The sequence below is a fragment of the Trichechus manatus genome, unplaced genomic scaffold (assembly GCF_000243295.1).
Source record: "Trichechus manatus latirostris isolate Lorelei unplaced genomic scaffold, TriManLat1.0 scaffold00025, whole genome shotgun sequence".
Classification (NCBI taxonomy): Eukaryota; Metazoa; Chordata; class Mammalia; order Sirenia; family Trichechidae; genus Trichechus; species Trichechus manatus.
This window is the reverse complement of record NW_004443961.1, coordinates 7326548-7339513: the sequence shown is the minus strand read 5'-3', so window position 1 is coordinate 7339513 and position 12966 is coordinate 7326548. Positions and strand designations below refer to the sequence as shown.

The 12966-nt window shown below is 39.0% G+C and overlaps 1 pseudogene; it reads right to left on the bottom strand.

Moving 5' to 3' along the window:
- Positions 1-3124: 3124 nt before the first annotated feature.
- Positions 3125-3759, bottom strand: LOC111820060 (transcription factor Spi-C pseudogene; annotated as a pseudogene).
- Between the last annotated feature and the right edge of the window lie 9207 nt (positions 3760-12966).

Genomic DNA, 12966 nt, shown 5'->3' with positions numbered 1-12966 from the left:
GTGTGCACACACAGTAGAGTGTTGGGGCATGGAGGAGGGAGGTATCACACTTTACTTGGTATTGTTGTTGTTGTTAGCTGCTGTGCAGTTGGTTCTGACTCACAGCGACACTATGTACAACAGAACGAAACTCTGCCTGGTCCTGCGCCATCCTCACAATTGTTGCTGTGTTTGAGCCCACTGTGGCAGCCACTGTGTCAATCCGTCTTGTGAAGGGTCTTCCTCTTTTTTGCTGACCCTCTACCTTACCAAGCATGACGTCCTTCTCCAGGGACTGGTCTCTCCTGATAACATCTTCAAAGTATGTAAGATGAAGTCTTGCCATTCTCGATTCTTAGGAGCGTTCAAGCTGTACTTCCACCGAGACAGACTTGTTCGTTCTTCTGGCAGTTATTGGTGTATTCTTCACCATAATTCAAATGCATCAATTCTTCTTCAGTCTTCCTTATTCGTTGTCCAGCTTTAGCGCATACAAGGCAATTGCAACTATCAGGCGCATCTTAGTCCTCAAAGTGACATTTTTGCTTTTCAACACTTTAAAGAGGTCTTTTGCAGTAGATTTGCCTAGTGTAACATGTCATTTGATTTCTTGACTGCTGCTTCCATGGGCATTGATTGTGGATCCAAGTAAAATGAAATCCTTGACAACTTCAATCTTTTCACCATTTATCATGATGTTGCTTATTGCTCCAATTGTGAGGATTTTTGTTTTTTTTATGTTGAGGGGTAATCCATACTGAAGGCTATGGTCTTTGATCTTCATCAGTAAGTGCTTCAAATCCTCTTCACTTTCAGCAAGGGCAATGTTGTTTCATCTGCATAATATAGGTTATTAATGAGTCCTCCTCCAATCCTGATGCTGCATTGTTCTTTGTATAGTCCAGCTTTTTGGGTTATTTGCTCAGCATCCAGATTGAATAAGTATGGTGAACGGATACAACCCTGACACACAACTTTCCTGATTTTAAACCAAGCAGTATCGCCTTGTTCTGTTCAAACGACTGACTCTTAGTCTATGTACAGGTTCCTCATGAGCACAACAGAGTGTTCGAGAATTCCCATTCTTCACAATATTATCCATAATTTGTTATCATCCACACAGTCAAATGCCTTTGCCTAGTCAGTAAAACACAGGTAAACATTTTTCTGGTATTCTCTGCTTTCAGTCAAGATCCATCTGATATCATCAATGATATCTCTCATTCTACATCCACTTCTGACTTAAATTTCTGGCAGTTCCCTATTGATGTACTGCTGCAACCACTTTTGAACTACCTTCAGCAAAATTTTACTTGTGTGTGATATTAATGATATTGTTCAATAATTCCACATTCTTTTGGATCACCTTTCTTTGGAACAGGCACGAATGTGGATCTCTTCCAATCAGTAGGCCAGGTAGCTGTCTTCCAAATTTCTTGGCATAGGTGAGTGAGCACCTCCATTGTTGAAACTTTTTGTTGAAACATCTCAATTGGTATTCTGTCAGTTCCTGGAGCCTTGTTTTTTGCCAACACCTTCAGTGCAGCTTGGACTTCTTCATTCAGTGGTATCAGTTCTTGATCATATGCTATGTCCTGAAATGCTTGAATGTTAACCAATTCTTTTTGGTACAGTGACTCTGTGTATTCCTTCCATCTTCTTTTGATGCTTCTGGTGTCATTTAATATTTTCCCTGTAGAATCCTTCAATACTGTGACTCAAGGCTTGAATTTTTTCTTTAGTTCTTTCAGCTTGAGAAATGCCAAATGTGTTCTTCCTTTTTGGTTTTCTAACTCCAAGACTTTGCACACTTCATCATAATACTTTACTTGGTCTTTTTGAGTTGCCTTATGAAATCTGTTCACTCTTTTACTGCATCATTTCTTCCATTCACTTTAGCTACTCTACATTCAAGAGCAAGTTTCAGAGTCTCTTCTGACATTCATTTTGGTCTTTTCTTTCTTTCCTGTCTTTTTAACGACCTTTTGCTTTCTTCTTGTATGATAAGCTTAATGTCATCCCAGAACTCATCTGGTCTTTGGTCGTTACTGTTCAATACATCAAATCTATTCTCAAGATAGTCTCTCAATTCAGGTGGGATATACTCAAAGTTATACTTGAGCTCTCGTGGAGTTTTTTAATTTTCCTCTTCTTCGACTTGAATTTGCATATGAGCAAATGATGGTCTGTTCTGCAGTTAGCCCCTGGCCTTGTTCTGACCAATTATATTAAGCTTCTCCATTGTCTCTTTCCACAAATGTGGTTGATTTGATTCCTGTATATTCCATCCAGAGAGGTCCACATGTATTAAAAAAAAAACCTCACTGCCATCAAGTGGATTCTGACTCATAGCGACCCTATAGTCGCCATTTATGTTGTTGAAAAAAAGGTATTTGCAATGAATAAGTCGTCGTTCTTGCAAAATTCTATCATGAAATCTCTGGTGTTGTTTCTATCACCAATGCTATATTTTCCAACTACCTAGCCTTCTTCTTTGTTTCCAACTTTTTCCAATATATTTTTTAATCTGTCCATTACTTCTTCTTTTTAATTGCCTTAATTATATTTTTTAATTGTAGCAAAAAAATATATATAGCAAAACATTTGCCAATTCAGCATTCTTACATATGCAATTCAGTGACCCCGATATGTTCATCATATTGTGTAACCATCACCACTATTCTCCATGGAAGTTTTTAAAGCCATGAACGTATGTTGGCATGAAAATTCTATCTTGAATGATAAAAATGTGTATGTAATATGTAATCATTTTTTGTTTTGTCATTAAAGCCATCAGACATATATGTTGGATTAATTTGTCACCTGAGTGTATAACAGAAAATCTTTAAATCAATCTATAAATCAAATCACCTCTATTGGCATTGTTAATCTAGAAGAAAGTAGTTGCATAGAGAGCAGTCATAACAAGGATGGTTAGTCTGTACTTCCAAATGAGAGGTGGTCATTTTAAAGTTGTTCACTGGCAGACTTTTCCACCAATGTTAGTACAGATTCTATGCTAATTTAGAAAAGATAGCAACAAAATCATTTTTTTTTTTTTTGTCTTCAGTATTTGTGAAAGAGAAAAATCCTGAAGCTCGCAGAGGTTTCTGATGCCAAGAAACAATTAAACATGAAGGTATATTTAGCAATCAGGGTAACTTAGCTCTTGGTAATTGGCACAAGTATGATTATAACTTGCATTCCAGTTGCTTAAACTGAGATATTACTGATCAGGTTGGATGTACTGCTGATTAGGAGATCTCTTTTCCCAAGAAATAAGATGGAGAGTTTTTGGAAAATCGCCTCACTAAACTGGTTAAGTTAGCTTTCTCCGGATTTTGTTTATATCCCCAGTTCTTCCATAATTCCTCAGTGCTCTGGCCATTTTCTGGTGAGTCAACAGTCTTCCAGTTGTCTTTTCTTTTTCCCCAAAGTTCTGCAAGTCTCTCTTTGTTTTTTGATACAAACTGAAAGATGCCTTTGGTTCTATCTACCCACTAAATACTAGATGCCATCTCGCGGTTACACACAGATTCATGAAGGTATTCAAACAATCGGAGCTTCTTCCTGCCATTACGGCTCTCCATTTATACAGAGTCCCTCCGTGGGCAACATTCAACAGCAGTTGGAGCTTCCTCTGACATGAGGGCAATGGCTGATGAAAGCCAGGTAATTTCTGTAATCTGGGGAATACTGAAGATCGCCAGTTGAATGTTGCCTCTCCTCTAAGGCATCTTCAAATGCTTGACCCAGTTTATTTTGTTCAATAAAAGTCATACTTCATTAATAAATTGAGAATTCTGTCCATCAGAGTCCCACGAAGCATCCATATGCACTAGGTAGAAATAATCTTCCCTTCTCTGACACCACATTTGCATCTCCTGTTTCCAACTTTTGCATTCCAATCACCAGTATTATTAATGCATTTTGACTGCATGTTTGATCCATTTCAGACTGCAGAAGTTGGTAAAAATCTTTACTTCCCTCATCCTTAGCATTAGTGGTTGGCATGTAAATTTGAATAATTGTCATATTACCTAGTCTTCCTTGTACGTATATTGGATATTATCCTATCAATGATAGCCTTGTATTTCAGGATAGATCTTGAAATGTTCTTTTTGATGATGAATGCGGCACCATTCCTCTTAAATTTGTCATCCCCAGTATAGTAGACCATACGATTGTTCAATTCAAAATGGCCAATACCAGTTTATTTCAGCTGACTAATGCCTAAGATATTGATCTGTATGTGTCCCATTTCATTTTTGATGACTTCCAATTTTTCTAGATTCATACTTCGTATATTCCATGTTCCAATTTTTAATGGATGTTTGCAGCTGTCTCTTCTCATTTTGAGTCGTGCCACATTAGCCAGTGGAGGTCCTGAAAGCTTTGCTCCATCCACGTTATTAAGGTCAACTCTACTTTAAGGAGGCAGCTCTTCCCCAGTCATATTTTTGAGTACCTTCCAACTTGAGGGGCTCATCTTCCAGCACTGTATCAGACAATGTTCCGCTGCTATTCATAAGGTTTTCACTGGCCATTTTTTCAGAAGTAGACCACCAGGTCCTTCTTCATAGTCTGTCTTAGTCTAGACGGTCCACTGAAACCTGTCTACCATGAGTGACCCTGCTGGCATTTGAAATCCCAGTGGTGTAGCTTCCAGTATCACAGCAACACACAAGCCACCACAGTACGACAAACTGACAGATGCATGTTGGTTACTTGGCATAGCCACCATCAAATATCACTCAGAATAAATACTATACTAGAGGCAGATTTTCTCCCCAGGCCTTCATGCATACTTAAGCTCATAGAATGGGATTAAAATGTTATGTTGACTGATCATTTACTATATGTCATCCCTCAGTTCTGAAAGCACGATAAGCACACATGTTGTTGTTGTTAGGTGCTGTTGAGTCGATTCCAACTCATAGTGACCCCATGTGACAGGAAAGAACTATAGGGTTTCTTAGGCTGTAATCTTTATGGAAGCAGATCGCCGGGTCTTTCTCCCATAGCGCTGCTGGGTGGGTTCGAGCTGCCAACCTTTTGGTCAGCTTCCAAGAAGTTAACCATTGTACCCTCATAACCAGAGCTCCTTCAAAAGCACATATGCATTATTTAATTAAATCCTTACCACAACCCTAGATACGATTGTTATCTTCATTTATACTTAGGAAGTTTAATCAACTTACCTAGGTTTACTCAAGTAGCAAGTGGAAGAGCCAAGGCTGAAATCACCTATATGTGACTTCAGAGCCAATGGTCACCCAGCCATTAAATTGCAGAGTTGGAATTTGAACTCAGGTCTTCGACTCCAAGCTCCTATATTTAACCGGCTTGTATACCCATGATATTTAGGAAATAACTTAAGAAATGTTATATCTGCAGATAGTGCATGAAAGCTGAACTCATCACCAAATACACACTTAAACCTACAAGACAATGCAAAACAAACATAAACCAGATTAGTTAAATGTCCTCTGCCTAATTCGTAATTGCTCAAAGCAAGCAAATGTCTTGTACCAAAGTTTTTCTCTCTTTTTTCCTTGCTTTAGCTCTATTGGACCCATTCTCTGGCCTTCCTAAGACTCAGCTGTAAATTTTGTTTTCAGAATAACTAGGTTACCTGCAGTGTTCTCTCACCTCCTCCACAATCTCAATTCTGATCCCTCAAACACACTGATGTCAGCAGAGGGAAGGAGAGAAGTGAAGAAGTTCCCCCAGTCCTTTCCAGGAGCTACTATTTTCTTTCTTTTCTCAAGAGGAACAACAATAAAAAACAAAGCAAACAAATCCAGCTACCACTTGTGAAAACCCCCAGGAAATGCCTTTTCCAGAGTTCTCACTCACTAACTTGGCTAACGTTCCTGCTGGTAGCAGGCCCAATGAATCCTCCATAATTGCTAGGAGTTGCACAGGGGAAAGACTGGGAGGCAATTTTCACTTCGTCTCTTCTGCAACAGCAACCAGCAGAAATGTCTAGAGAGGCAGGGGATTTTGCAAAACATCAACTTCCTAAAATTAAGAGAAAGAGCCATTCTTGCAAAACCTATTTGATGCTGGTCCTTTTGAGATCATCTGTCTCCATGAAATGCTGTATGTTGCCATTTTGTAGCATTCTGATAATCAATAGATTATTATAATTCTTAAGAATCCAGATTTTGGGGTGTGTGTTTGTGTGTGTGTGTGTGTGTGTGCAGTGGGAAGGAGTGAAAGGCAGCTGGACAGCGACAGAGGCAATTGGACAGCCACACTAAATAGTAGTGTTTATTGTTATTTTTCCTCAAGATGCCCCTTATCTCCAGAAAAACAATGTGCTGTGATCTTTGGCCACCCAGGCCTGACATCATCCATACTACCCTGTGGCGGACACAGACTGATGTGTCTTTTCGCTGCCCCCAGAGAATTACCTTCTAATCCTTCATTTGCCGCTCTAGCACAATTGCATGGAAGCAATAGCAGGGATAGTTAGAGTGTGTACAACTGATTCCAATCTATCCATCACATAAACTGCAGTCTGGGACATCAAGAGGTTAAAAAAACAAACAAAAAAACCAAAAAAAACCTCACCACCACCACCAACAACAACAACAAAAAAATCTTTTGATTCAAGAAATGCTTTGTCCATTCTAGGTCAAGGAAATTGTAATGCAATTTGGCTTGATTCTTTGACTTTTCTTATGGTTTCCCACTTTTCAGAAGAGAAAGGTCAATGTTTGTGAAAGCTCAGTAACGAAGTAACGTAGCAGCAATGGTCAACATTTTTAAACTGAATTTGTGAAGGGGCAAATTCTACTTGCCATGATCTTTAGCTTCTTGCATTAACTCTTCTGGTTGGGTGTCGTGGAAATGGGGCTCAGTCTAACCAACTATAAATGGTTTTGGGAATTTTAACTTTAGTTCATGTGTGCTAAAATATATAATTAAGGATAACTGAGTAAAGTGGGAAAGGTATTCAGCAACTCAAATACTTTTGATTCAAACTAATAAATGTCTATTGTATAAGGCAGAGTCCCTGGGTGGTACAAACAGTTAACGTGCTTAGCTGTTTACCTAAAGATTAGAGGTTTGAGTCCACCCAGAGGCACCTGGGAAGAAAGGCTTGGCCATCTACTTCTGAAAAATCCACCCGTGTAAACGCTATGGAGCACAGTTCGACTCTGACACACATGGGGTCGCCCTGAAGTGGAATCAACTCAACAGCAGCTGGTTTTTATTGTATAAGGCACTAGCCCTGTTCCTCTAAGAGACTGAAGATGACAGAGACACAGACCTTATACCTTCAAGATGCTTAGAATCTTAGAGGGAAGAAAAAAAGTTTATACATATAAGTATAAATACCAGGGGCCCTAAAGTAGCTTGCAGAATTTATGGACTCATCTACAATTCTGTTACTTGAGGCCATGGCACTAAATTTAAATTTTTCCTTTGTTCATGGCAGCCAGGATCCAAATAATGGATGCTAAAAACTGAAAGGCCATTATAGCTTGGGAGTGGAAGGAGACAGGAAGGATACTCCATGCCGAGAGAACCTACCAGTCAAGGAGATTACTTAAAATGCTCAATATGAGGCATTAAGAGAATGCACCTGGTACTTAGGTTTGGGGCTTTTTCAACAACTGTTCATGGTTAAATACGACCTAAAAGGAACAATGAAAAACAAAGGAAAAATTGTCTCTACAAAAGAATGGTACACTGTAAAAATTCTTAGGCTTTTTTTTTCCCCTCATACTTCTAAGGAAAAAGTCTTCCCAGTTACAATTTAACTTTTTGAATGTGAAAAGAAATTCCATATGTGTATATACTTTTTGCAGCCTGTGTGATGTAGAAAAAACAGGCAAATCTATTGCTTTTATAGTTACATTAGAAATGCCAGATGCATAACTACAATTTAGGTTTGATTTATTTCAGCTCAAACAATAATTTTCCTTTAAGCAAAATTGGCTTGATTTTGAGAGTGAATGCTAAAACTTAATGTTTTGAAATCTTGCAGGATAATTTGTTGGCAGCTCAAGACCTTGTTTTGCCAAGTTTTACTCCAAAATAATTTTCTTACTCAGAGCTGATGCAGGGAGTGGCAATTCTCACTTGAATATATGGCAGTTATACAACTGAGTCAGCTAATGTGCTTGTAGAGAAGGGGGCATCTCAGATCATAGGAGAAAACTAGACATCTTAGAAATGAGGACTCTGAGGGCCAAAGCAGTAGGTGACTTGTCCAAACCTGCATTGTTAATTAATGGATAAGGCAGAATTAGTATTTTCGGTTTAAGTTGATGAATTTTCAAAAATTTTACCCTGAAAAGGGGAGGTTAGTGGTGCAAATGGTTAATTCACTCAGCTGCTAACCAAAATGTTGTACGTTTGAGTCCATTCAGAGGTGTCTCAGATGAAATACCTGGCGATCTACTTGCAAAAAAATGAGCCGTTGAAAACCCTATGGAGTACTGTTCTATTCTGACACGTATGGGGTTGCCATGAGTTGAAGCTGACTTGAAGGCAACTGGTGTTAGAGGGAACTCTAGGAAGATGGTGGCTTGAGGTTTTCCACACTCTTCCACTCAGAGCTTGACTCCAACTCAGCCAGTTTTTGTGAGGCCAATAGGCAAGTGTGAGCCAAGTCTTACTATCATACTTCGTCCCCTTTTGGGTGAGAACTTTAGGGTTCAGATAGTGGGGAAGCCCGAGGCAAGGATCTGAAAACAGTTTTTGGGGGGACTAAGTGACCTTCAGCTGTTCTGAACTTCAGCTCAGTCTCGCTGCCCTCTATAGGTTTGAGGAAAAAGTGAACAGTTGGGTTTACTCATCACTACCTCTGACACTTAGAGAAACTAGAACAGAGAGGCTCTGCTTGTTGCATGGAGAAAGGAGACAAGGATGATCTGCTCCATGTACAGCCAGCCCTAGGCAGAGACGGCTGCACCTTCCACCTCAGTCAGGAGAGCGGCCACAAAGGTATCCAAATGAGCAGCCCTAGGACAATGGCATCCTGTTAAAGGGCCCACAGCCAGAGAGCAGAACAAACAGACAAATCAGAATAGCCCACTAAAGAAATAGAGCTGCTTCTTTAGAACTGGATTCAGAAAAAGAAGCAGAGGAACATACAAAGAGAACCAAGGATAGGCCTCAGCACAGTTCCTGGCACAAAAACCACACGGTGTTTTGAATTTAGAAATTGAATAGATGAAGCAAAGTAGAGAGTTGGCCCTGTGGTGCTCAAATTCGTGATGTGGAAGATCAAGAGGAAGCATCTGTTAAATCATAGAGGAAAAAAAGAAAAGGGATATAGAAATATGAGGGCATACACGCACACTCTGGAGATAGAGAAAAATAGGAGTTCCAGAATGAGTAAAGGATACAGAAGGAGGAGGGGCAATAATTAAACAAAAAACTGACAAAAATTTCCGAGTTGAAGACCTGACTCAGCAAATTTAAAGGATACCTGGCCATACACTTCGGCATGTCTGTGTAAAAATCTCTGAACTACAAGAAAGAGAAATAAATCTTTAATGCATCCAGACTGGAACAACAAGTTCTTTACAAAGAAAAAAAAAATTAGATTGGCAATGAATGTCTGCAATCCTGAAAGCTACAAGATGGTGGAATAATAGCTACAGATGCCTTAGAATAAAGGACCGGATAAATGAAAGATATTATTCACTGAGCGCCGGTAAGAATGGTATTTGCAGAGATGATTTCACTCACATATCCCATTGGAGTTGAAACACTTAAGAAAGGATTCTTACCAAAGAATAAATAAAGCTGAATCTCCTGATAGATGGAAGGGAAGAAGAGTTAAAACTGGCAAGTAAAGAACCTGGTAACAGATTTATAATTAAGTATAACTGAATAATGATAGAGCATCTGGGAATTTGTAAATTAAGTGCTAAGCAAGAATTCGTAATATAGAAGAGAGATGCTTCAAGGAAAATTCTAAAAAGTGTTTAAAATGATTTCAGAAGGAATTTAGATGGAAGAAAGACGAGCAAAATAAAAGCATCTCCAGGATTTCATATGGAGTGTAGATGGGGTTAGCGGAAGCTAGTGGGGAAGTGAAAATATTCTGAATGCCACGCCTTTCTAGAAGGAGGGAAAGAGTAGAGGAATAAAGATCCTTCGTGAGGAGAGTTGTGATTTTGTTTTCATATAACATTAAATACATGCGCACAGCATTATAAGCTTGGCGAAAGGAAGGTAACCATTAATGACAGATAAAATTACAGTAGAACTAAATGCATACGGGGGAAGAAGCAAATTAATAAAATCACAACAACTTAATCATATTAGCAACCATACGGAAAAAGTAAACGAGAAAACAACAAATTAAAATAAATATTAAACATAAAATAGGAGTGAGGAGTAAAATCCAGTATATCATGATACTAAATATGAAAAACTGAATTCTTTCAAAAAAGGCAGAGAATACAGGCTGAACTAAAAACCAAAGTCAGTCTACTACCATTTATCAGAAACAGAGTTAAAAACAAAGTGATTAAGTTTGAAAATAAAGGACTAGACAAAGAAACTAAGCAAATATATATATAAAAGCAGGAGGGGGCAATATTAATATAAGAAATAAGCAGAATTTAAAGACCCCTAAATATTAAAAAAACAGCAATTATGTAATAATTAAAGGTACAATTTAAGAAGCAGAAAAAATAACCATAACTCTGTAGATACTAAACAACACAAACTTTAAATAAACCAAAAACTATTAGTAATTAAAGGGCAGTGGCTAAGAGCTTGGCTGCTAATCAAAAGGTTAGCAGTCTGAATCCATCAAGCTGCTCCGTGGGAACGCTATGGGGCAGTTCAACTCTGTCCTATAAGGTCGTTATGAGTCGGGATCGACTCGACGGCAATAGGTTGTTCTTTTTTTTTTTTTTAAGTAAGTGATGGTGGCAGGTTTCAATATATCTTTTTCAGAATCAGACAGATCTAGTAGACAAAATATTAAGGGAACGGAGGAATCTAACAATACAGTCAACTCAATTTAATAGGCATACTAAATTTTAGCTATTTGTGTGAATATTCAATAATATTCCTAATAAACCGGGGAATGCAAGAAACAAGAGTGCAGCCTTCTCCTCCCTCCGCAAAATTTGGTTCTGACGTGTTGTTAGTTGCTGTCGAGTTGGCTCTGACTCATGGAGTCTTCGAGTGTAACAGAACAAAACATTGCCATCTTCATTATCGTTGGTATGTTTGAGTCCAATGTTGTGGCTATTGTCTAGTGCCTTCCAGCCTAGGGACTCATCTTCCAGCACTATATTGGACAATATTCTGTTGTTATTCATACGGTCTTCATTGGTTAATTATTGGAAGTAGATCACCAGGCCTTTCTTCCTAGTCTGTCTTCATCTGGAAGCTCTGCTGAAATCTGTCCACCATGGGTGACCCTGCTGGCATTTAAAATACTGGTAGCATAGCTCCCAGTATCACAGCAACAAGCAAGCCATCACAGTATAACAAACTGACAGATGGGTGGTGGCCCTTCCACACAGTAGGAACATAATAAATAATTCATTATTACAGCAGGTGCTTAACCAATGTTTGTTGAATAAGAGAGATGGGGAATTACTATGATGGCAAAATTTTCCGGTTCTCTTTGTGAGTCTCAGAACTCTGTAACTATTTGAATATATAAGTCATTTTTCTCTCTTCCTTTCAGAATTACTTTTCTCCATGCAGAATTATAGGATGGGGAGTGGTTTCATTTATTTGAGATACAAGCAGAATCCTGATTTATAAAAATCTTCTTAAATGAATGAGTCAACATTGCGTACAGCCCAAACTCTCCTTAGATGGAAAGAGAAGTATAACAAGACCTCCACACTGTCCCTTTGCTACAGCACTGTTTTAATGGACATGTGCAGAGAATGGGCAGCAGCAGGTTGCCTACGCAGCCACCATATGGTCATCTGGAAGGAGAGCCTCCAGGTGGGAGGGCAGAACTGTTCCAAGGACAGACTGAAGCTGAGCTCCCCAGCACACAGCAGTCATGGGCTGGGATGCGTAGAGCAGGGAGGCGGGTGGGGGCCAACTCTCCACTACAGCCATCATTCTACTATAGGAAAGATTTATTCATTCCTTCTTTTTTTTTTTGCTACTGTTGCTATTATTATTATTATGTTGCTATTTTTAAGCAAAGTTCATTATATTATTATTATTATTATTATTCTTAAACAAGATCCTGTTCTGCAATGGGTAGGGGAAAGGGTTTGTAAAGATAACAAAACATTAGAGGCCACACTTGCTGGAGTTTAAAATGGGGTTATGTTATTGCCTATTATACACATTTTGCTATTCCTTGTTCTCACCTGCCAGTGCAAATCCAAGAGGCAGACATTATACAGGTGTTGTAACGAAGTATTTCTTTGGAATCGTATATATCTTAATCTGTTGCCATCAAATTGATTCTGATTCATAGCGATCCTATAGGACAGTGTAGAAATCTTCCATAGGGTTTCCAAGGAGCAGCTGGTAGATTCGAACTGCCTAGCTTTGGGTTAGCAGCCAAGCTCTTAACCACTGCATCACCAGGGCCCCATATATACCATAGCTGATTCAAAACCTCTTCCTAACTGGAAAACCTTGGACAATATAAGTAACTTCTCTGCGCCTTTGTTTCTTCATCTATAAAATGGGGATAATGATAATAATAATTATATTTAGACTTCCGCCAACATGGTGCTCTAGGCAGAAGCACCACGCCGTCCCCTCCACAGCAAAGATCTGAAAAACTAAGCCAAACAGAGAAAACAGCAATCCTGAAACCCTAAAACATCAGATGAAGAGATAAAGAACTCAGCCAAGCACCAAATGGAGTGAGAAACTGACAGAGAATGGAAAGCAAGGAGAGATTCATGCAGAGGTCTCCTATCAGATAACGCAGCATGGATCTGCCATCTTGGACTCCTATCGGAGACCAGCAAACAGGGTATATGAGAAAGCAGCTTCACGGAGCTTCCAGCAGGA